This window comes from Neofelis nebulosa, chromosome X, assembly GCF_028018385.1.
Source record: "Neofelis nebulosa isolate mNeoNeb1 chromosome X, mNeoNeb1.pri, whole genome shotgun sequence".
NCBI classification, from domain to species: Eukaryota; Metazoa; Chordata; class Mammalia; order Carnivora; family Felidae; genus Neofelis; species Neofelis nebulosa.
The window spans coordinates 124,755,759-124,780,062 of record NC_080800.1 but is presented as its reverse complement, the minus strand read 5'-3'; positions in this window follow the sequence as shown (position 1 = coordinate 124,780,062).

Sequence of the window (24,304 nt, the reverse complement as noted above, 5' to 3'; positions counted from 1 at the left end):
AGAAAAACATTCTGTGTTCATGGATTGGAAGAACAAATGTTGTTAAAATGTCAATACTGCCCAAAGCAATCTACACACTCAATGCAATCCCAAAATTGCACGGGCATTCTTCACAGAGCAAGAACAAACAATCCCAAAATTTGTATGGAACCACAAAAGACCCAAATAGCCAAAGTAATGTTGAAAAAGAAAACCAGAGCTGGAGGCATCACAATCCTGGACTTTAGCCTGTACTACAAAGCTGTAATCATCAAGACAGAATGGTATTGGCACAAAAACAGACACATAGACCAATGGAATACAACAGAGAACCCATAATTGGACCCACAAATGTATGGCCAACTAATCTTTGACAAAGCAGGGAAGAACATCCAATGAAATAAAGACAGTCTCTTCAGCAAGTGGTGCTGAGAAAACTGGACAGCAACATGCAGAAGAATAAGCCTGGACCACTTTCTTACACCATACACAATGAAGCAGGCTTTATTTTTTTAATTAAAAAAATTAAATGTTTATTTTTGAGAGAGAGACAGACAGAGTTGTTTTTCCAGATCCACAACATGGCTCATTCTTTATCTCTTCTGGGTCTTTATCAAATATTATCTTTTAAATGAGGCCTTCACTGACACACTATTTAAAATTGCACACACACACACACACACACACACACACATGCAAACACCTAAAACTCACCAGACACTTTTCCCTTCTTCTATTTTTACCTGTTTTAACCTTTTTACCTTTACATAAAGGTAAAAAAACATACATGCTTTCCATATCATGTGTCAGCCATTCTCAATATCCCCTTGTTAGAATGTAAGGTTCAATTTTTGTCTGTTTTGTTCACTGTTGTGTCAACAGAGCTTGTCACAATGATTGAGACCTATCAGAGTCCCAATAAAAATTTGCTGAATAAAGAAATATTCTTTAGGCTGAGATGAAGACTTTCTTGGAGAGGAAACATGAAAGAGGTCAAATGGCAAACTATCTCCTCAGACCTGATGGGTGTGACAGTTAGGCTTCTGCACAACTAGCCAGTGGCTCCAAACAAGCTCCAAAATCTTTTCCCATAAGCAAATTGTATATTCTGCATGGGAATGGACAAAAAAGCTTTTAATGCCCCAGAGCTGGGTGAGGGGACTTGGGAAGAGGGATCCTATTATGAAGTCCATCTTTTAGATCAATATCTTAAAATATATAGTTGGATTGTAAATTTGAGGAAGATGACTGACAGGTAGAGTTCCTGGCTCTGCACGGTGAAAAAAGGCCCTCCTTAAGGATTATTCTAGGCTGTAATCCAAGGCTCCCAGTTAAACTAGATTGCACCATTAGACTTGGTGATTCTGAGATAAGGAGCACAGCCCAGGAGAGTATGCTCTGAGAGAGAGAAGGAAGGAGAGGTGGGGGGATGGCATCCTGTTTAGGGAGATCAGACTTACTGGGGCTCCAGACACCTGATGGAGGATGAAAGAGCTCTGGATTAGGCCTCATATAATAAAAGGGATACTGGCCTAGTTACAAAGGACCACTTTCCTGAGATTTGGCCTCTGCTCCACAGTTCTGACTGCCAAAAAGCACCCCTGAGTTTAACTTCAAAGGTACTTTTATGTATTTGAGTGATTAGAATAAATGACAAAGCCTCTAAAAGACCGTTTGCAATTGAATAAAATCAGAAGCTCAATGCCTTTTGGTTGAACAGCTTACAGGCTGGGGAAACAGGACACTCCTTGAATAAGAATCTAAAGATTTGAATCACAGCTTGGCAACTCTGGCAATGAAATCTTGAGTGAGTCACTTTCCTTCGCTGAGTCTCAGTTCCCTCATCTGTAAAATGGGATACTCATGCCAGCATGCCAGTTCTACCTCAGGGTTAACATGAGGATCAAATGAATTTGTGTCCAGGAGATATTTTAGGAATTGAGAAGGTCTATACAATATCAGATGCTATTGTTCACAGGTTCAAGTAACACACTAATGAAAAACTAGCTGGCCAGCTGGAATAACTGGATACATTTGAAGATGGAAAGAAAAATCTTGCAGCTCACCTGATCTTGGCTCAGGTGAGTTTCTGGATACCTGAGGACAATTATCAACATATAGTCCTCCCTTGAGCCACCAGCAACAGAATGAAGTATATGAATATGTCCAGGGAAGGGTCTAAGAATCTGAATTTTAACAAGTTCACTAAGTGATTCTGATAGCCATGGAAGCTCAAGAGTCCAAGATCTGTTTCATATGTCAGCCTACATATGAAATTTCAATAGCCTTTGGACTTATTTCTCTCTAATACTTAGCTCTGTTGATAGTCTCACTACAGACTACACCTGTTGCTGCAGGAGTTGGGTGGGCCCCACCTCCTCAGACCCATCTTGAACAGTCACATGGATCATCTTGCTTACAGCTGGGAATAAGTGAACTGCATTGTTAATCACAAAGAAATAGTCTGATTGATTGCTAAACAATTTGTTTACCTGGTTTTAGTCATAGGTGAAACTATTCAGAACAGCTCACCATATATTGCTGAATCGCCTGCATGATCTTTGTCATATATCCCCTTAGAAAGTCACAGTTGGTGAGCGTTTCCAACCTTCAGAATTTGCTAGGTTACTGCTGAGGGTTATCAGAGAGAAAGAAATGTTATGTCTTTCAAATACAGTGCCAGCTCACAGCACCCATATGTACAGGTTCAATGCCAATGGGGCTGTAGAAGCAGGAGGGAACAGAAGTAGTGAGAGGCACAGGGCACAATGCCTTTAAGGTGCTTTTGTAGAAAGGTGGCCAGCAATTTTGAGAATTATAGAGGATTAGTAAAATGGAGTAAAGTCTATTCTCATGTGTGCACCCTCAGTACAGGCAGCTCCCTGATTTTTGCTCAGCAACTCTTCCAAGCTTCCCAAACAGCAAGAATTTGTTGAAGGGGAAATTTTTGTGCAAAATCCATAGAAATAACAATTAATTTCCAGGAAGGTAAATTTTCTGTTGGGATCCAGATTAGGTCAATAATTAGACAAGGAGGCAGTCAACCTTAGTTCCTATTCCAACTCCAATATTGACTTGCAGAATGACCTTAGGCATGTCACTTGTGCTCTCTGGGCATCAGTGTCTCTGTTATTACATCAATCGGTTTGTATTCTGAGCCCTGTATATCAGCAGTGGCATTCCAGAATTCCCTCAGTAAACTACCAACTTAAGTATGAGTCTGTTCCAGCCTTTGGAGGCAGCTTTCTAAAAATATTGAACAATGCTCATAATTTGACCTCCTTTGTCCCTAAGAAAGTTCATAGGGCATTTGTTTAGTTTCTTTTCTATCTCCCTAAAATAAAGCATAATTTTCAATAAAGCATGATTTCCTGGAAACTATAAAGCAGCTTAAAGAATTTGGAGATAGCCTTCATCTCTGGGCCTTCCTACCACGAAAGAATTATGTTTGTGAGTAAAAGAGCATGCTCTCCCTACTTCAAAGCCTGAGCCATCTTGAACATAGACTGTGGAGGATACATACTTCAAAGCCTGAGCCATCCTGAACATAGACTGTGGAGGATACAAAGTCTTTAGCAACCTAGGGGGATTCAAGAGAGCTAGAAGCCTGAAAGGCTTTCAGTGAGTGCCACAATCTCAGAACCACGCTTGAATCCCTTCTTCCTAATCTTGTCTTTTCTTCCTGGGGCCCTTGATAGGGGTGACTTCTCTTGAAAGCCAACTATCCAGTTATTGACTTGACAAGAAGTGCCACATGTAGGCACTTTTTCCTGAATGAGGACATGTATCAAGCTGATAACCACAAATCTTAAGGGATTTGTGTCTTCTTCTTGAGCTTGGTTAAGTATTAACTTCCAAATTTCAGATTGCTGGCAGAGAGGGAGCAGAAGACTCTTACCACTTGTATTAGTTACAGTAAACTTAAGCTACTAAAAAAAAAAAAGAACTAACAATAAAGTTATTATAACATACACTGAGGCATATTAAGATTTTATTTGAACAAAATTTATTCAATTAAGTGCAACGTCAAACTGGAAGTGGTTAGGAGTGTTCCACTGACAAAAGCTAGCAGAAATACTGATTTAGAGAAAGTATGGAAGCAAAGAAAGGAAATTATTCTACTGGCTACAGCTTAAAGCTTATTGGCTCTTTGTATTTGGTTGTCCTTAGCATTTTGATTTTGTAACCTTGAGGCATTTGCAGGCTTAGATTTTGGTTTGCTTACATAGGTCACAATGACATTAAAGCCATTTCAATCTAATGGCCTCCTTGTTTAATCAGGCCAGATAATATATGAAAGATTTGGCTTTGTATCTCACGGTCATTCTGGAACTCAATTTTTTTTTCCTTCCAAGTCATTGCTTTCCTATCCCTTCTAGCCTTCTAGCTCTTAGGACATGCCATCTTCTACATGATTCAAATTCAGAAGCCACCTCAAAAGGGTTTCAGCCATGAAGAAATGGAAAGCAAACATCTAGTCTCTTAAGGCCTTTACTTTATTGGTAAGAATGTAGTCATGTGTTTACAACTAACTGTAGAGAGTGTTGGAAAATGTAGTCAACATGAACATTCATGTATCACCTTATAATTCTATCACAATGGAAGAAAAGGGAAGTGGGATTTGATAGACAATTAACAATCTTCATTACAGTCCACCTATCCATCTGCCTCAATATTCCTGTTTGTCCTTCCTTGCATACAAAAAAGACAGTCTGTCTCCTCAAGGGAGACAACCCACAGCCTCATCCAACTCTTGCATCCATCCATTCTCACAAATATCTAGGTGATACAATATTGGAAAATACGTCTTTTATGGGGGCAGATATAGGGCTTAAGCAATCAAGAAATTTGTCAGACCAGGGCTCTGGTGTGTGTGTGTGTGTGTGAGTGTGTGTGTGTGTGTGTGTGTGTGTGTGGTGTAACAGCTTTAAGGATATAAAATATAATGAGACATGATTAACATATATTCACCCACTTACAGTTTAAAATTAAATGGTTTTTAGTATATTTACAGAATTGTGCAATCATCACTACAATCGATTTTACAACATTTGCATCACCTCAAAAAGAAACCCCATATCCATTAATTATCACTCCATTTCCAATCCCTTGATCCTTTCCAGTCCTAGGAAAGCATTATCTACTTTCTTTCTTTATAGGTTTAACTTTTATGGATATTTTATATCAATGGAAGCATATGTCACCTTTTGTGACTGACATCTTTCACTTAACAATGTTTTAAAGTTTCGTCCATGTGGTAGCATGTATCAGTACTTCATTGGTTTTTGTGACTGAATGACATTTAATTATATGGGATAGCACATTTTGTTTATCAATTTATCAGCTGATGGAAATATGGGTGGTTGCGGTTTTTTACGCATGTAGTTTTTTAAGATTCTCTCAAAAACATGTAAGTCAAATTATGTTGTACATGTGAAACTAACATGTTATATGTCATTATATCTCAATAAAAATAAAATTAACTCAATTTTCATATAACATATACATAACAAGTACTGTATATGGGAGGTATATAACATAAACATAACAAGTACTATATATAGGAGGTATATTTGCAAATTAGGTTTGTGTACTCACCTTCAAACATGAATGTGTCTATAGATAAAGACAAAATACCCAAATATTAATTAGTTTTTCTATTTCCTAGCAGTATTAAAAAGAAACTTGCCTAGGAAACTTGCTTGTATAAAATTATTAAAATTATTTTTAAGCATTCAACAATAACAAAAGAGATGTGAATCTTAATGAAGAATAATGCACTCTATATGAAATCCCATTGAAGTTATTGCCTTAAATCAGAGGTTCTCCAAGGCTTTCCAGCTGTTTCCAAGATGCTTCCAGAGCATTGCCTTAAGAGTGCTCAGGAGCCAAAGCATAAGAGACTCTTAAAAACTGAGAACAAACTGAGGGTTGATGGGGGGTGGGAGGGAGGAGGGCACCTTTTGGGATGAGCACTGGGTGTTGTATGGAAACCAATTTGACAATAAATTTCATATATTGAAAAAAAAAAGAGTGCTCAGGAATATTCCACTCTTACCTCCAGGCTAGATGTTTCCAGGTGCTAAAAAAACAAAACAAAACAAACAAACAAAACAAAAAAACATGTAAATATGTTCATTGTTTGGAAAAGTTGATATTACAAGTGATGCCAACTCTCTCACAATTGATTTATAGGTTCGGCACAATTTCCAAACTTCCAGAAAGTTTGGGTGTGTATGTATGTCTCTGTGTGTGAATTGATAATATGATTCTAATATTTATATGAAAAGCCAGGGTCCACGAATAGCCAAGGCAATCATAAAGAACAAAGCTGGAAGAACCGCACTACCAGATATCAGACCTATTTTAAAGCTAAATAATTTAAACCATTACAACACGGTAGAACAAACCCACACAAATATTGTCATTTGACTTATGACAAAGGTGCCACTGCAATGATAGATCAATTTGATACCCATTTTGAAAAATATGAATTGACCCTCCTACCTCACACTTATACATAAATCAATTCTAGAGGGATTACGGAACTAAATGTGAAAGATAAAATCTAAAGCTTCCAGAAGACAATATAGGAGCACATCTTCATAGTATTGGAACAGGACAAAATTATATAAATATCTCATAGAGTAGGAGAAGATACTTACAATATATACAACAAAGGGCTCACACACAGAATATATAAAGAACTTTTAAAAATCAATAAGAAAAATGTAGAGGGCACCTGGGTGGTTCAGTCGGTTAAGCATCCGACTTCGGCTCAGGTCATGATCTCGCGGTTTGTGAGTTTGAGCCCCACATTGGGCTCTGTGGTGACAGCTCAGAACCTGGGGCCTGCTTTGATTCTGTGTGTCCCTCTTTCTCTGCCCCTCCCCCGCTCGCTCGCACTCTCTCTCTCTCTCAAAAATAAACATTAAAAAATTAAAAAAAAAAAAGAAAAATGTAGAAACCCCAAGATAAAAGCTGGGCAAAAGAAATCTAAGAGAAAGAGGATATCCAAATGGTCAAAAACCGTATGAAAAGGTGTTCAATATCATCATGGAAATGCAAATTAAAATCATAATTAGATACTACTACATCCCCAATAGAGTGGCTAAAATGAAAAAGCCTGACCATACAAAGCATGGACAAGGATGTGGAGCAATGGGAACTAACACTGCTGGCAGGAATGCAAATTGGTGCAGCCATTTTGGAAAAGTCTTCAGCAGTATCTACCAAAGCTGAATATATGCATACCCTTTGACCCAGCAATTGTAGTTTTGGGAGTATAACCAACAGAAATACACACATGTATCCACACATGTAAGAATTTTCATAGCAGATTTATTCACAATAACTACCCCCAAGTGGAAACTATTCAAATGTCTAATAAAATTATAGTATATTTTAAAATATAGTATATTGATAAAATGTAATACTACATAACAATGAAAAAGAAGTAACTACTGATATACCCAACAAAATGGAAGAACCTCAACAGACATTATGATTAGTAATAAAAGCCGGGCACAAAAGAGTGCACACTTTATATATTCCATTTATATAAAAATTAAAGCAAACACAACTATTCGATGGAGACAGAAATCACAATAATGTGGTCATTTGCTGGGGATGTTTAATTACTGGAAGGGTGCTCTGGAGAGCTGATCATGTTCAATTCCCTGAGAATGGGTGCTGGTTATGAGGATATGTTCATTGAACTGTACACTTAGATTATGTGCACTCTTCTGTATATGTGGGTTATTCAATTTTAAAAAGTTTAAATACAACAACATTTGTTAGTAATCACAGGAGAGTTGGGGGGAAATGGTGAGAATATCAATGAATCCAAATTCACCAACACTTTTTTTAATATGAAATTTATTGTCAAATTTGTTTCCATACAACACCCTATGCTCATACAACAGGTGCCCTCCTCAATACCCATCACCCACCCTCCCCACCCTCCCACCCCCCATCAACCCTCAGTTTGTTCTCAATTTTTAAGAGTCTCTTATTCACCAACACTTTTTAAACACAAAATTAGTTAAGCTTCTGGTACTTTGCTTCTAATCACGTCTATGTTCTAGTCATAGACACAGCTCTTAAACTTGCTTTATTTCCTTGCATCTTTGCTTGGTTTACGTTTCTCTTCACCATTTTAATGATGACTACCTGAGGTAATCTGAAAACAATAGGTTTGGGCATTAAGGTAACTCCCTTAGTCTAATCTTTGCCACAAGTCCACCTCCTTTTGGTTGGCCAGTCTTCTCTCCAGTTATTTGGAATTTCTTAAGTAGTTGCCTTTCTCAAAACTTTCAATGCAAAGGTTTGCATTCCCTTTCATGCCAGGTTGCAGACTGAAGAAATTCTTGCCTGAGATCACTTTTTTAAAATTTACCCTTTTATTAAAGAATAATTGACATACAATATGATATTAGTTCAGGTGTATAACATAGTGATTTGATATTTATATGCATTATGAAATGGTCACTACAGTAAGTCTAGTTACTACTTGTCACCATACAAATATATTACAATATTATTGACTATATCTCCTATGTTGTACATTACATCTCCATGTTTTATTTGTTCTATAACTGGAAGTTTGTACCTCTTAATCCCCATCACCCATTTCATCCATCCTCCCATCCTCTTCCCCTCTTTTAACAGTTTGTTCTCTGTATCTGCGAGTTTGTTTCTGCTTCTGTTTTGTTTTGTTTTGTTTTAAATTACACATATAAATGAAATACTACTGTTTGTATTTCTCTGATTTATTTAACTTAGCATAATACCCTCTAGGTCCATCCATGTTGTCACAAATGGCAAGATTAGGGGCGCTTGGGTGGCTCAGTTGGTTAAGCGTCTGGCTTCGGTTCAGGTCATGATCTCACAGTCCGTGAGTTTGAGCCCCGTGTCAGACTCTGCTCATGCTCAGAGCCTGAGGCCTGCTTCAGATTCTGTGTCTCCCTCTCTCTCTGCACCTCCCTGCTTGCACTCTATCTCCCTCTCTCAAAAATAAATAAACATTAAACATTTTAAAAAAAGAAATGGCAAGATCACTTCTTTTTAATATTTTTCTTTTTTAAGTGTTTACTTATTTTTGAGAAAGAGACAGAGTGCAAGCAGGGAGGTGCAGAGAGAGAGGGAGACACAGAATCTGAAGCAGGCTCCAGGCTCTGAGCACAAGCAGAGTCTGACACGGGGCTCAAACTCACGGACTGTGAGATCATGACCTGAACCGAAGTCCTCCCTCCAGGGGAGGGAGTGCAAGCAGGTTCCAGGCTCTGAGCTGTCAGCACAAAGCCCAATGTGGGGCTCAAATTCATGGACTGTGAGATCATAACCTAAGCTGAAGTCAGATGCTTAACTGAGCCACCCAGGCGCCCCTTTAATACTTTTCTAAAAGCATCAAGATGCAGCCAACACAAGCATTCTGACTCTTTCCAATGACTTTTTCTAGTGCTGGAGTCTCAATAAGCATTAGACTGAATTCCAGGTTAGTTTACGTGACAGTTTTACCATGTTTTGCCATGGCATTAAAGAAGTTACCTGCTTTCTACTCTATAATATCAATATCTTTGTCCCCCTCCACACACCTACCTGCTAGGTTTTTTTGTTGTTGTTGTTTTGTTTTGTTTTGTTTTTTTGTTTTCTACAATAGTACCCTATTTCAAGGTATAAGTCCACTTTAGTTAAGGTAGAATTGTTAAGGGAGAATTGTTCTAATGGGAACCCACCAATAGGATGATTGAGATAGCAAAGCAGTTTCTCTCTCACTTAACAGTCCTGATGTGAAGAATGCTGGCTGGCAAGTGGTTCTGCTGCTTTGAAATCATTTACAAACCCAGGTTCCTTCCAAGTTGTTACTTGCCTATCCATTAGGGCATTGATATAACTGACCTAATTAAATCTGAGTAACCACCATAAATGGGTCCAGGTGGTGTGAAGTGGGAAGAGGACAAGGAGGAGGCATACCGTAGTCTTAAGGTACACAGATTCCATTAGGGATAATATAGTCACATGATAGCACCTGACTATGGAGATTCTTAGAAATGTGGTCTAGCTGGAAAGCCATGTGCTCAGTCACAACTTTATTATTATGGAAGAAAATGAAAATAGATTCAAGTGCACAGCTAGCAGTCTTGACCACACCCATTTCCTCTTGCTTCTTCTATACCCAGAAGGTAGATTGGAACTTTTATTTGCACTTACGCCTAAAAATCTCTGTATTGTTTACCTTAGCAACCACTTTCTTAGCCTTTAGCACAGTTGGCCTTCCCAATAGCACTGTGAGGCAGGCAAGGTGTGAATTTGGGGCTCCAATGGAAAGAGAAATAAAGCAAGACTCAAAGAAGAAGTTATCTGCCTCCCCTGGTGACAAACTCTGCAGTGAAAACCCTGATCTTCCAACTCCAAGAACCTGTAATTTTTCAGTATCTTATATTCCTCTATCTTCCTTTCTAATAATCATCTGCTATATGGTTCTTAGCTGTTCACCTCCATTTCTGCCTTGCCTATAGTCCCCTCCTCCCAGGAAATGGTCAAAGCCACACAAAAATAGAAACTTCTCTACCTTGGCAATATGATGGTGTGTGTTCCCAATGGGGACTCAGGCATAGCCAGACCAAGATGTTTTTTGTCCTTTGTACTATTGCTTAAAACAGTTTCTTAATCATTTTACACATGTCATTTGCACTCTTTGGCATACTCTCCATTCTGATCTGTTAAAGCCTTTGTTCATCTACCTCTTCAACTCTGGGCCCAATACACACTTCTGAACAACATTCACTATGCTTCCTCAATATTCATATCCCCAGGCCACTTATGTGGCCACCCTTGTGATTCAATAGTTCCTTATTCATCACACAGGGGCCAGAGTGCTATTTTTAAAGTTTAAGTCTGATCATGACAATTGTATGAGTCCACTAGAGCTGCCATAATGGAGTACCACAGACTAGGGGGCTTCAACAACAGACATTTTCTCAGAGTTTCAGAGGCTCCAAGTCCCAGATCAAAGTGTCAGCATGATGTTCTAAGAACTCTCTCCTTGGCTTGCGGATAGACATCTTCTCCCTGTGTCTCCAGTCTTCCCTCTGTACATGTCTATGTCCTAATACCCTCTTCTTCTTTTTTTTTTTTTTACAGACAGAAAAAGAGTGAGAGATAGTATGCATGCATGCAGGAGGGGGAGGGGCAGAGAGAGAAAAGGAGAAAGAATCTTAAGCAGGCTCCACACCCAGCATGTAACCTGACAGGGGCTTGCTCTCACAACCCTGAGATCATGACCTGAGACTGAAATCAAGAGTCAGAAGCTTAACCACTTAACCACCTGAGCTACCCAGGTGCCTCCCTAATTTTCTCTTCTTATAAGGATATCAGCCATATTGGATTAGCGTCCCACCCTAATGACTTCATTTACCTTAATTACCTCTTTAAATATCCTAGCTCAAAAAATAGTCACATTCTGTAGTAGTACTAGGGGAGAGAACTTCAACATAAAAATTAGGAGGGATACAATTCAACTCATAACGCCATTCCTCTATTCAAAATCCCTTTAATGATACCCCATTTCAGAGTGAAAAGTGGTTTCCTTTCAATGGTTCTGAAGATGTTTCAGAATCCAGCCCTGGCAATTCCATGACTTCATCCATCTAAGACTCTCCCCTTTGCCCACTCTCCTTTAAGTCATACCAGGCCCAGTGCCATTTCTCCAACATATCAAGCAGGCACCCACCCACCCCCCTCAGAGCCTTTGTATTCCTGTTTCCATCTGCCTGGAATGCTTTCCTCTTAGACATCCACATAGCCCACTCCCTCCATTTGATCCCCTTACAAATCACAGCATCCTAAATAATTAACTGTAACTACAGCACTACATTATTTCCCTCCACTGCCTTATTTCTCTTCATAGCATTTTACATCTTCTAAGATATCACATTTTTAAAGTGTCTCCTCCCATAAAATGCAAGGTTTATGAGGCCAGGGATATTTTCTGCTTTGCTTACTTCTATATCCCCAGCCTCTAAAACAATCTCTGACATATGGCAGGTACTCAGAAAATATTTGCTAAGAGAATGAATAATCCCTGCTTAATGAAAATACAACTGAGTTGGGGGAAAGGAAAGCCTCAGAGCAACTAAAATCACAATCATGAGGCTCAAGCTCCACAGTTTTTTCATGGAGGTAGGGGACATTCAGGATTTGAAACAGAGCACAGAAACTTTAGGTTACATAAAGTTCGGTGAAACATACATATCTGAATTCCAGTGTCAAAACAAATGATAAATACCAAGAAAAAGTAATTTTATTAAAGAAGAACACTTGTTGACAATTATGAGAAGTGGCAGTTGACAGATTAATAGTGAAGGAAGAGAAGAAACCCTGTAAAAAGAGATACACTGACTCAAAAAACACATCCATCTGGGACGTTTTCCATAGGAGTAGTGACTACATCTAAGTATCAACCAAGAAAACAATTGTCACAGTCAAGAACAGGACATGAAGTTCACAATAATAGCCCAGAGTCATTAGGAAGAGGTTGCACATGTCTGGTGTGCTTTGTTTTGCTAAGGTAGAAAAATGTGCCATACCTGGAAGATGTGTTTATGTCTTCCTAATATGTAGTTTAAATAATTCTTTTCAAAAACCTTGATGTTTAAAGTGGTGAACTTCCTTTAGATGCCTTCATGCAGATTTCTCACTCCCCAGGCTGGAAAATGTGATATAAGAAGTATTATTGTTCTCAACACAGTTCTGCTGCTTACTTTCTCCTGATCTGAGGATGGGAATAAATTGCCTTCAGTTTTAAAAACATGAACAGGCACTTCCATTGTCTCCCTTGGCACCCTCGTTCCTCCAACTCACCCCCAATTTGATGCTTGCCTTTTGAATTTTTTTCACTGCCTCCCCACGAGGACCAGCTGGAAAATCACCCTCCAGATTATAAAGGCCTCATTTCTGCCTAACATGCCTTGTGACCCTTCATTGGTGCTTGTTTGCCAATCAAGCAAGTCATAGTCATTCTCCATGACCTGCTCAGGTCATGAGAGGGGATGAAGCAGGTCCGAGAGGGGATGAAGAAACATGTCTGAATTTATTCCTTCCCCATAACACTCCCTGGGTGTTGGCACCCAGAACTTGAGGCCCAGCCAGCCTAAGCCCTAGAGAGTCCAAAACCCAAACAGGGAGGCCCAGGGTGGGTCCAGTGAGTCAACAATCTAGGGATGCAGCCAGGGTTCAGAACCTCAAGACACAGTTAACAGAGCCAAGATCCAAAATAAAAACCGAGTAACATCAGTAGAAGCACAGGGAGGAGGGGGTTAGAGTAGGTTTGGGAGGAAAACTTGTAAAGGCTAAGTTGCAGCATTCCCAGGGCCCAGTAAGGTCCAAAGGCAAGAGGAATCATAACATCACACTGATCAGAATTCTGTAGGCCCACCTGCAGCCAGCTCATTTTTACTTCCATGAAAGTTCTAGGGTTCCATTTTCTTCCCGACTCTCTTCTTGTTCTTCATAAGTTTTCTGAGGGACTTCAGCAATTCCCATGGCTTCTCCCACTATCTCTATGCAGATGACTTTCCTATTTGAACAACAGTAGGAAATGTGTGGTATTCTGTATTACTGGACCTGCATTCTAGTCCTGGCTCTGTTATTTTCTTGCTGGGTGATTTGAGGCAAGTCATCTAATTTCTCTGGGACTCAGTTCCCTCAGCTGGGAAGTGGGAAAAATAATGTATACCTCCTAGAATTACAGTAAGGATTAAATAAAATAATGAAGATGAGATGCTTTTTAAAACATAAAGTGCTATACAATATCATCTATAATGTTAAGTCAATCTCAAACCTAGACTTCTGTCCTAAAGCTCCAGCTTGATATATTCAACTGCCTACTAGAACTTTCCACTTGGACATCCTACAGACACTTCAGAGTCAACATATTCCAAACTACAAAAACTTTTATTTTCCATTGCAGGGTATTCTGTCTCTCCTTTGGAGCCCATCTCAGTGAAGGAAACTTGACGCACTACAGGATCACACCTAAAACTTGAAAGTTCCCATAGGATGAATCCTCCTTCACCACCCACATCCAATATGTCAGCAACAACCAAGCTGAGACTAAAACCTGAAGGACTCTTAGCCCTTTCTCTCTATCCCCTCTGCTCTGATCTATGTCACATTCTCAGTACTTCTGTCTTGGAACATTGCAATAGCATCTTAAGAGATTCACCTATGTCTGGTCTCATACTCTACATTTCCAAATTCATTCTTGTCATGACGGTCATACTAGTCTTTCAAGAACATAAATTTGACTGTGCCAAATTCCTCTACTTAAATCATGCAATGTTCCCTAAGAGAGATAACCCAGTGTTAGCACCTTGGCACTAAAGATATATGCCAGCTTCACTTCCCACCCTATCCCTCTAAATATCCACTCCTAATCAGAAGCATCCTAAACAGACCATGTCTCTCCAACCTCCATGACCCTTTTCTATTCTCATATACCTTCAACCTTATCATAGAATTAGATCTTCATGGAGTTATGGAACTTTACAACCAATTGATATCAAAGGTTTCCCTGACATAGCTTTCTTCAACTTCCAGTGATTTTTTCCCCAATACAGCCTCACACAGAAGGTAATTGCTAACTATGGGATACCCAAATTACTAAGAGCAGGAGCACCGGACAGGGCTCTGGGTTAATTGTCAGACACCTTTAAGTCCAGCTCTTGCTCTAGTTCAAGTTCTGCCACTAAAGAAAAGAGCCAACTACATTGATTTGTCTGTGAGATGGTCCTCAATGATATTGTTGAGCTGCTGAATTAAGGAACTAAACAGCACCCATACCTTTGGACCTCCTATTATAAATGTTTTGTTGTCTGAGTCAATCTAAGCAAGGGTTTTCATTACTTGCACCTAAAAGCATTGTAAATGTTCCAACACAATAGCTGACTCAAGCAAAACAGGCCTGTAAAATATGCAAGGGTGTTATCATCTCTCTCAAATCAATCAAGCAAACAAATAAAAGTAAAAATAGGCTAAGAGAAGTAAAGCAATTTCCCCAAGAACACACTGAAAATTATGGCTAATTGCATTGATTATGACAACACTAAAAATTATTTGCAGTCTGGATTATCTGGTGAATAAGCCCTGGTCCCTTCTAATTGTGCTACTAAATTGCAGTGGATTGGGTAACCAGATTTCCACAGGATTAGAACTGTTTGTATACTAAGTGTAAAGAGGCTCTGAGTGAAGTCCTAAGGGCTTGCCTATGAAGAAATGGCAGAGGCTTTAGTGCTAACTTTGAGACATCCAGATGAGTGCAATATCTCTATATTCTTGACTAATCTTTGGTCTATATAGTATCAGAAGCATTAGTATAATGTACCACCTTCTTATTTGTGTGTGTTAAAATGATCCCTGAATGTCTCAGAGTGCCTATCAATAGAGGGGGACCTCAAACCATGCCTGCCTATGTGGGCAGGGAAAAAGAGTAGTAAGGATGGGCTCTCTAATTTAAACTTTAAATGTTTTGTCCTGGCCAACTAAGAGTTGAAAAGCAAAGAGTCTGACTGGCCTATATACCTTTTCTCAGGTAATTCTTTACTTATGTCAAAGGACTTTTTTACTGTTACAGCTAGTCTAAAAGTGACACAGCGTGCCCTACGAGTAGTGGGAAGTCTATCCCTGATTCAATCTAAGGTTGAATGCCGCAATTGTGAGGGGAGACTATAAAAGAGATTCCTATTTCAGGAGGAGGTTAGTGCCAGCTTCATCAAATATTTTACAGTCCATTCCAAATCTTGATTCCTTTTACAGCCCATCACACTAAACCCCTAGAGATGAAAACATATTCTCTATTTTTTTCTCCTGTCAAAATTGCCAATAGAAATAAGAAGTATCAAATTTATTTGGCCCACCCTGGATCCCTTTCTGTTTCATATAAGAGCACTAGCCCTAATAATTTTGGAACTGAGGCCCAACCAGTAATATTATTGATGATGCATCAGAAAAGAAAGGACACCTGTTCTTTACAAAGACCTTTTTACATCAAAACTACATACTTCCTTGAGAATTCACCTCCCAGTCTGTTGGAACCCATCTCTTTTGTAGAACAGGCCGCTTCACATTGTAGAATCAATGGCGGAGTGCCCATACAGGGAGCTTCTGAGTCCACTTAACCAAGGTCAACACTCCCAATTCTTACAAATGATTGGCAGCTGGGCCCAGCAGGCATTATGCACTTGCCAATCAGTTTTCCAAAGCCTTAGGAGGAGAAATGCCTTTCATGAAATAGGCTACATTTGCCAAGAGCAGCAGAGAAAAGGTGCCTCTCTTGGGAATTCTAACAAGACTCCTTTCTTTCCTCCTTAACCTACAAGGCAAGGAAGTGTGTCTGCTGAGGGAGGGCAAGTAAAACACAGACTCTTCCATCTAGCTGCCTAGCTCCATCCCCACCAGGAAAACACCCTGTTCCCAGTCATTATTGAAGAATCTGTTTTGTTTTTTTTTTTTCCATTGGGACCTTTGACAGTTGGGAAAATCTTTCTTAGTGCTAGGGTGAAGAAATCCAGCTCCTCAAGGCTGTTTGCACTGAGAATCCCTGTCCCCTGAACTTTGGACTTAGAAAAACAGGCAAGCCAGCAAACCATCCACACTGTTTGCTGCAAAGTCCTGCAGCTCTGAAGGATGAGTCATCTGCTTTTACCACCACTTGAAATAAATGATAATGGCTTGGCAGCCTCTCATATATTAATAGCCTTGTCATTTTACCTTCCTCGTGTTCCCTTTATTCCATGGTGGAATTAGAGATGGTAAAGCTGGTTTCAGAGCTGATTGTCCTGAGTTTCCAAGCTGCCCAGAAGGCCCAGAAGGATCCCAGGACATTCTCCGCACTCCGACCAGGTTGACAGGCTACTGTTCTTCTCCTGCAGTTATTTTTGGCTACATTACAACTTTTAATGGCTCCATGGTATTTTGTACCAGAAATTATTATATTTATTTCCTTGTCTGTGTATTGCCTATTTTCTTGCATAAGAATGTAAGCTTCATGAAGGCAGGGGCTTAGTCTGGCTTGTCACTGTATCCCCAGCACCCAGAACAGCATCTGAGAGAAAGGAGAGGGGAGGCTCAACCCCTCCTTGCACAAAGGTGTTAACAAAGGAGGGGGTGTTAACCCCTCCTTGCACAAAGAAGGAGAATACACAAAGAGGGAAGGATTTGGTAACCAGGGAAGAGTTTCATGAAAGGGAGAAGAGGGGCGCCTGGGTGGCCCAGTCAGTTAAGGATCAGACTTTGGCTCAGGTCATGATCTCATGATTGCTGTGTTCAAGCCCCACGTCAGGCTCTGTGCTGACAGCTCAGAGCCTGGAGCCTGCTTCGGATTCTGTGTCTCCCTCTCTTTCTGCCCCTCCCCCACTCGTGCTCTGTCTGTCTGTCTCTCTCTCTCTCTGAAAAATAAATTTAAAAAAACATTAAAAAAAAGAAAGGGAGAACAGGACTTTCTGTAAGCAGGAGCTTTTTGACATATCATCACATTCACCCCAACTGCTGCTACAAAAATGAGGGTTGTAGCTCAACCAATGGTTTATCTTGAACTTAATCATTAAGCTTAAGTGGCTAAGAGGAACAAAAACCTGGAGATTATAAGTGAAATGATTCCTCTTCTATTTAGTGTCTCTACTTTGCTCATATAACAAGAAACCTCAGTTGCCTGCCCTATGTGAGAAACATTTCTGCTTCTTCTCTTACTCTTCCCTAAGGAGAAGCAGTAGCCTACCTGAGCAAAGGAAAACATAGCGATCCTTATTTCTTCTTTGTCAGACTTCTGGGGTACACAAGAAGACCATACACCTTTTGCAGCTGCCTATCCTCAGGAAAGGTAGTTATATTTAATTTGAGGCAGGGGTGAGGGATAGGTGGCATTTCTAGAAGCCTATTTGGAGCCTCTGCTCCTTTTCCTAAGGGATGTGGGGAAGTATCTGTTCTCTATCTGCCTGACCCCTGTATCTTATTTTTAAATTACTCTGAATTTTGACGGGAAGGGACAGGGGTGCAGGTAATCATCTCCCTCAAACTACAAGACCCACCACATGCCACACCCCAGTTTTCCACGGTAAGTCTCTATGCTCATTTCTCTCTATACAGCATGCCCATCCCTGCACTGTTGTGTATTTCAGCAACTTTAATCAGACCCCTGACCACTCTAGCATCCTTCTACATTTTCAAAACCTCCCACCAGCACCTTGCTCTATGAGACAGATGCCTCCACCTTCCCACCTCTTTATCCATATCCAGCTCTAGCTCCTCTCCACCTGGAAGACATGGCTTCACGTGCAGGCCCCTCATTCACACACTCAGACATTTATCTGGTCAATATACTGGCATAGGGCATCAGCTCTGGGGGCCATGTGAAGTGGTTTATTCTCCTGTGCTCTCTGTCCCTTAGGTTCTCAGGTATGGTTGTCACCTTCTGCAACACTGCTTCCAAACCATTACATCTTATTCCCTCTTGCTCACTTAATGACATCATCCTCACCCTCACTCCCATGTAGCATAAAGTTTTCACTCTATACTTGGGAATTCCCATAAGCATATACATATGCTGTCACTTCTCCCATATAACCTCTTGAGCCTCCTTCCTTCTCCAACAACTGTCCCATTTGACTGCTGTTCTCTGCAACAAAACTCCCCCAAGGAATTGTCTAAGCTCCTTATATCCAATGCCCCAGCTTTCCAAAAAATACATCATACAATCTTCATTTGTCAAGCTCACTAATGACTTATATTGCTCAATGCAATGGACAAGTCTTAGTCTAATCCCACTTCACCTTCTAGCAGCAGTTGACAATTGAATTCCTCTCTCCTTGACTTCCATGATGTCTCACTTTTGATTATCCTCTCACCTCACTGGTAACTTGCTCAGTCTTTTTGGCTGGGTCCTTCTCTTCTCCCTGGTCTCCTACTATTAGAGTACCTTGGAGCTCAGTCCTTGGTTCACTTCTGTAGCTACACTCACTCCCATGTTCATCTCATCTAGTCCCATTGCTTTAAATGTCATCTCTATGTCATATTATGTCACTCCTTTGCTCATAACCCTCCCAATGGCTTCCATTTTTTAAGCAGAGTAAACGTTAATGTTCTTTCATTGACACATGATTTGCCAATCCCACCCCATTATCTCTCTGACCTCATCTCTCACTAACTCCTTGTTCACTCTGCTCCAGATGCACTGGCTTTCTTGCTATTTCTAGAGCATGCCAGGCATTCTCTGCCCTTAGATAATTTTTATTGTCTGTTCTTTTGGTACTAGAACACTCTTCCTTCAGACATTTGCATAGCTCAGTTTCACCTTCTTAGTGATGCTCTCCCTAACCATCCTATGTAAAATTGTAACCCACTCTCCCCAGAATTCTTAATCCTACTTACCTTACTCTGCTTGTTATTTTTATACAATCCACTTATTACTGTCTAAAGTGCTATAAATTTACCTATTATATGTATTTTTTATGGTTAGCCTCCTCCCCTGGAATGTGTGCCTCACAAGGGCAGGAATTTTGTTTTTTCTCCCTTATTTGGCACCTAAGACAGTGCCTGGCATGTGGTAACATGTGTTTGTTGAATAAATTAATGAGCCTGTCACTTTCATCTTCTTTCCTTTCCTCTCTCTCTCCTCTGAGGAAGATGTGTTCATCCTCTACTAATAGACCAATTCTGCACACTGGGCTCTGACTCTACCCAACTACCTCCTTAAGAAGTTACTCCCCTACCAATTCCCCTCGATAGGCTTCTTCCTTGTAGCCTATAAACATGGTAGGTCTCATTCATCTTTAAAACACGAAACTCAGAATTTTCCAAATATTTCTTTCCCTCTGTTACACTCTCTCCTCCTTCAAGGTAAACTTCTTGAGAAGTTGTCTGTTTTCTTATCCCACATCTACACCTCACACATTCACTCCTCAGAGCACTTTCTAGACCTCATTACTCTCAGCTGCTGCCCAGCAGCATTTGCCACCATTGTTAGCTCTTCCTCTGAACCTCTTTCTCTTCTTCTACAAGGCCCTGGAGCCTGACTCAGTGAATAATCAGACATGGCCCCTGCATTAAGCCCCCATCCCCATTTTTGGTCTGGGAGATAGTGACAACTTTTTCTGCTTTCCAACCAGACTTCTCAAATAAGCTGTCTGTGTTCATATTCTCCCTTCTCTCATTGCCCCTTTCCTGCACTTTTCAACCCTCTGTGAACTGACCCCCACCCCACTGCTCCACTGCAACAGCTGTGTCAAAGCTCATGAATGACTTCCCTGTTAATAAACCAACCCGATGGGTATCATTCAATCCCTGTCTTACTAGAACATTGTTGAACCTGCCATCCTAGTAGAAACTCTCCTCTCTTCTGTTGGCTGCTGTGACAGCTCTCAGAACTCAGGCTTATGCCATCTTTTTTCTCCCTGGGTGATTGCACCTAGTCCCATGGATTTGAATAGCATCCATGTGCTGAGACTCTCAATGTCTAGCCCCAGCCATGCCTCTCCTCCCTTGTACCACCATCCTGGGGTGCTCATTCAGTGGTCCAGTTCCTCAACATCTAGAATCTGTTCTGTCAACTCAACTACCTCCTTCCTGAAACAGGAGCTTTGCTCTGCTATGCATATCTGGGGCTGGGCCCTTGCTCCCTGGTCAGACACTTCCTAGGTGCTGTTCAAGATCTCAGGAATACTAGATGTGCCTGCACTGCTATTTATCAGTAATTCCTTAATAACAGTCATGGTGAGAATGGCAAATAATTTTTGTTCATTCAGCTAGTATCTAATGGAGGATCTGAAATTCAACCCCAGTCCTATCTAGAGTGGAGCACACAGACCTAATTACTGCCCTGTGCTGCCTCTACTTCTACCGTCTATCTGCTCTGAAGCCTGGTTGTTCCCTGCTTTCTTCTCCATCCATTTCAGCTCCCATCTTAGCCCTGCAGATAGTTCTTCCTCCAGCTTGCCTCCCCCAATGTCCCAGCCACTTTGGTCTTGCTGTAAGGCCATACTTAACTAGCTAAGAATCTTACACAACTTGTTAGGGCTGGTATTTTTCCCTTGGCCTAGTAGGAAAAACACGTTGTGCATGTGTTATACTTTGGACCAAGCTGGACAGGAACACACAGACTTTATGGCAGGCAGCTCTGGTTTTACCCCTAAACCACATGTATAGCAGGACACAGGATGGTTTGGTATTGGTCATTAAATGTGATCATTCACAACTGACAAAGGGGTTGTTCATGGCTATTCTGACCAATGGGTAGCTTGGTTTAGTTATGAAAATACAGCCACTATATTAACTTCTTTGTTTTTCTCCAGCATGAAAATCAAGTTGTAGAGAGATATATTTGAAGTAATCAGCCCAAGATAGTGAAGTAGACACACACACACACACACACACACACACACACACACATGCACACACACACACACCTAGACAATAAGTGTGCAGGTTCTTGGAAACTTAGAAACTGAAACACAAAATGCAAGGGACTGTTCTCATTACTGTGACTAAAAGCCCTCCCCCTCCTCCTTTCGCCTTCCCTATTACTGTTCTGCCATGCTGGTCACCTGAGGAAGACCCTGCATCTTCTCTAGCAACCCGATCTCCTTTGCCTCCTCTCCCATTCCATCTAATTAGTCATAATTGTGTCAGTTAAAACTCACCCATTTTGAGCTCTCCCTTCTAACCATCCTGATGGCTCTGCTCTCATTCAGATCCATACAACTCCCTTTCCGGGTGAAAAAAGGCTCCAGTCTTTCCTTCCTGCAAACACTGTTGCCTGCTTCTATCAGAGGGGCGTCCTTGAAGAACAGTTCTGACATGCAATGTCCCTGTTTGAAATTCTTCTGTAACTTCCCCTTTGCCTACAATATAGAGTGCAAGTTCTTGGCTCAGCATTCAAGGCCCAGCACTAGCCTGACCAGACTGCCACTCCAGCTTTATCTCCCACAATGCCTCTTCATGCAAATGTTCCCGCAAACTCCTACTTGTTTTCTATCAAGCACCACACATTTCTGATTTCAACACCTTGGCTGGCTCTGTGCTTGGAATGCCCATCTCTGCACCTCTGCCAATAAGGCCTATGTATTGCTGCAGGTCTCAAGTCCATGTAAAGCATAGGCTCCTCCTCTTGCCTGAAGTTTCCAGAACTGCCCAGCCAGAGGGAGGCGTGTCTTTCTGGGAACTCCAGGGAAATCATGATTTTCTACCTTGTACTAGTAATTTTTGAGAGAAATCCCTTCTTCTCTCTTGAACCATATATGTGAAAGCCAAGACCATTACTGTATATCCCTCCATTGCCAAGTCCATGGCCTCTCATAGACAGGCACACAGGAAGTACTTGGAGAGTGCAACACAATAATCAGGCCCTGCCTTTTGTAAGGCTCAGGAGTTTCTGCAGGTTCTGGCAGCTCTCCTACTGGATGAGGTGAGTAAGGAAGATGGCAAAGTGTGACTAATCTCCACCCTTATGAGAAAAGTGCCCCAGGTGGGTCCTCTGACCTGGAAGCTATAACCCCTTGTCTCTTTTGACTGCCTGGGACTTAGTCACTTATTCAGCAAATATAACTAATGCCAGTCATTAAGCACTGCACTCAACCTAGAAGAACACAGAGAAATCAGACAAACCTGCCTCTCTTGGAACTCCAATGTCAGTGGAGGAAGAGACATCCATATGAGACACTTCAAGCACAAGGCATCTCTGCACAGCACTCTGGTGCTGAACAGAAAGGCAAGCAGATGGTCGGCAGCTTTCTCCTTGTAGTGAGCTCAGGAATGCTCTGTGTTTGCCTGGTCTCTGCTCTGCAGCATGTCTCCCTAGGGCAAGAGTGGCTAAGTAATTTGCAGGGCAAGGGAAAAATAAAAATGCAGGGCCACATATTCAAAAATTATTAAGAATTTCAAGAAGAGGACAGCAAAGCGTTAAACAAAATAGGGCCCTTCTGCACAAGTTACAAACCCATGAAGCTTGCCCTGCCACAGGGCTAGGAAGCATGCACACAAGAGGCCTGAATGTGTCCTGTAATCTTTTCCTCCGTCTTGCACAGAGGCTGAGGGGAACCCAGGTCCCAGTAAACTCAGTGGCACTGGGACACACACAGCTGCACACAGGTCAAAAACAGGTATTTGTTGAGTGCTTACTGTGTGCCCAGAACTCATCTAAGTTTCAGAATTATATAGTGGGAAACCAGACAGAGATGTGTTTTGTTTGTTTGGTTGGTTGGTTTGGTTTGGTTTGGCTTGGTTCCTGTCACTGATCTTACACTAGTGGAGGAAACCCACAGTAAATAAGCTCCCCCCAAAATGTCCAAGAAAATCGTTACTTCGTGGGCAATGTTGTGGAGATGACAAAGCAGAGTGACGGGATAGGGGTAGGGTGGTGGAGAGCCATCCTGCTAGCTAAGATGCACACAGCCCCTTCTAGAGCAACAGGTGAGAATGCTGTTAATGTTTGACATCAGCTTGATAGGCAAATCTCCGCAATCTTTTCCCCTCTCAAGTGAATCATGAGGGTCTAGGTAACAAAGAGAAAGTCCAAGGACGCTTGAGACTCTTCAGCTATCCTTAATGGGGGCACTGAGCCCACCCACCACCCCCATGACCACACCCCTAGCTCCTTCTCACTTCTACTTCTGGCATGACTAGTAGCAAAGTCTCCAGAAAGTTTTGGCCAGCCAGTCCTGGAGAGGTTTCCAAGGTCCCTCTATCCCAGATGGTCCCTCTCACACCCAGGCCAGTGCCTCCTTGTGGTTCAGGGAAAGTGCTCCAGGGAATGCCTAGGCTTGGTCCTCCTTCTGGGTCCCTCCCTGCCCCAAATACCTGGGAAACTGGTCTGTGGAGTAGCTCAAAGCTTGTTGGGGAGACCTCCCCAAGTTTTTCTTCTTCCCCTGTGCCAAGGAGGTTACTCAGTTACCCAGCTTCCTTCGGGTGCCAAGAGATGTACTCTGAAAGACTGGAAGGTCTGGAGTGAGGGTATGTGAAATCTCAGAGGTCAGGGACCTGGGGAAGCAACAGGTGATAGGGAGGCAGCCAAGGGCCGCAGGCCACAGTTCTACCCTACACTGTGCCACCGAGCTGGAGGGGGTCTAGAAGGAGGCAGGGGCCCACCCAGTCCCTCATCTTGCCCAGCCCGACCCAGTCTGCGGCTACCCTTGCAGCTGCAGCCGCGGGCCTCTGGTTTCCCCTGCCTGGGGCCCTCACGGCCAGCTCGCGTCTTCCTCCCTTCCCCCGTCCCCCGCCCTTGGCTGTCTGGCAGCGCTGCTGTAGTGGCGGCGGGGGGCGGGGGGGCCTTGGCGAC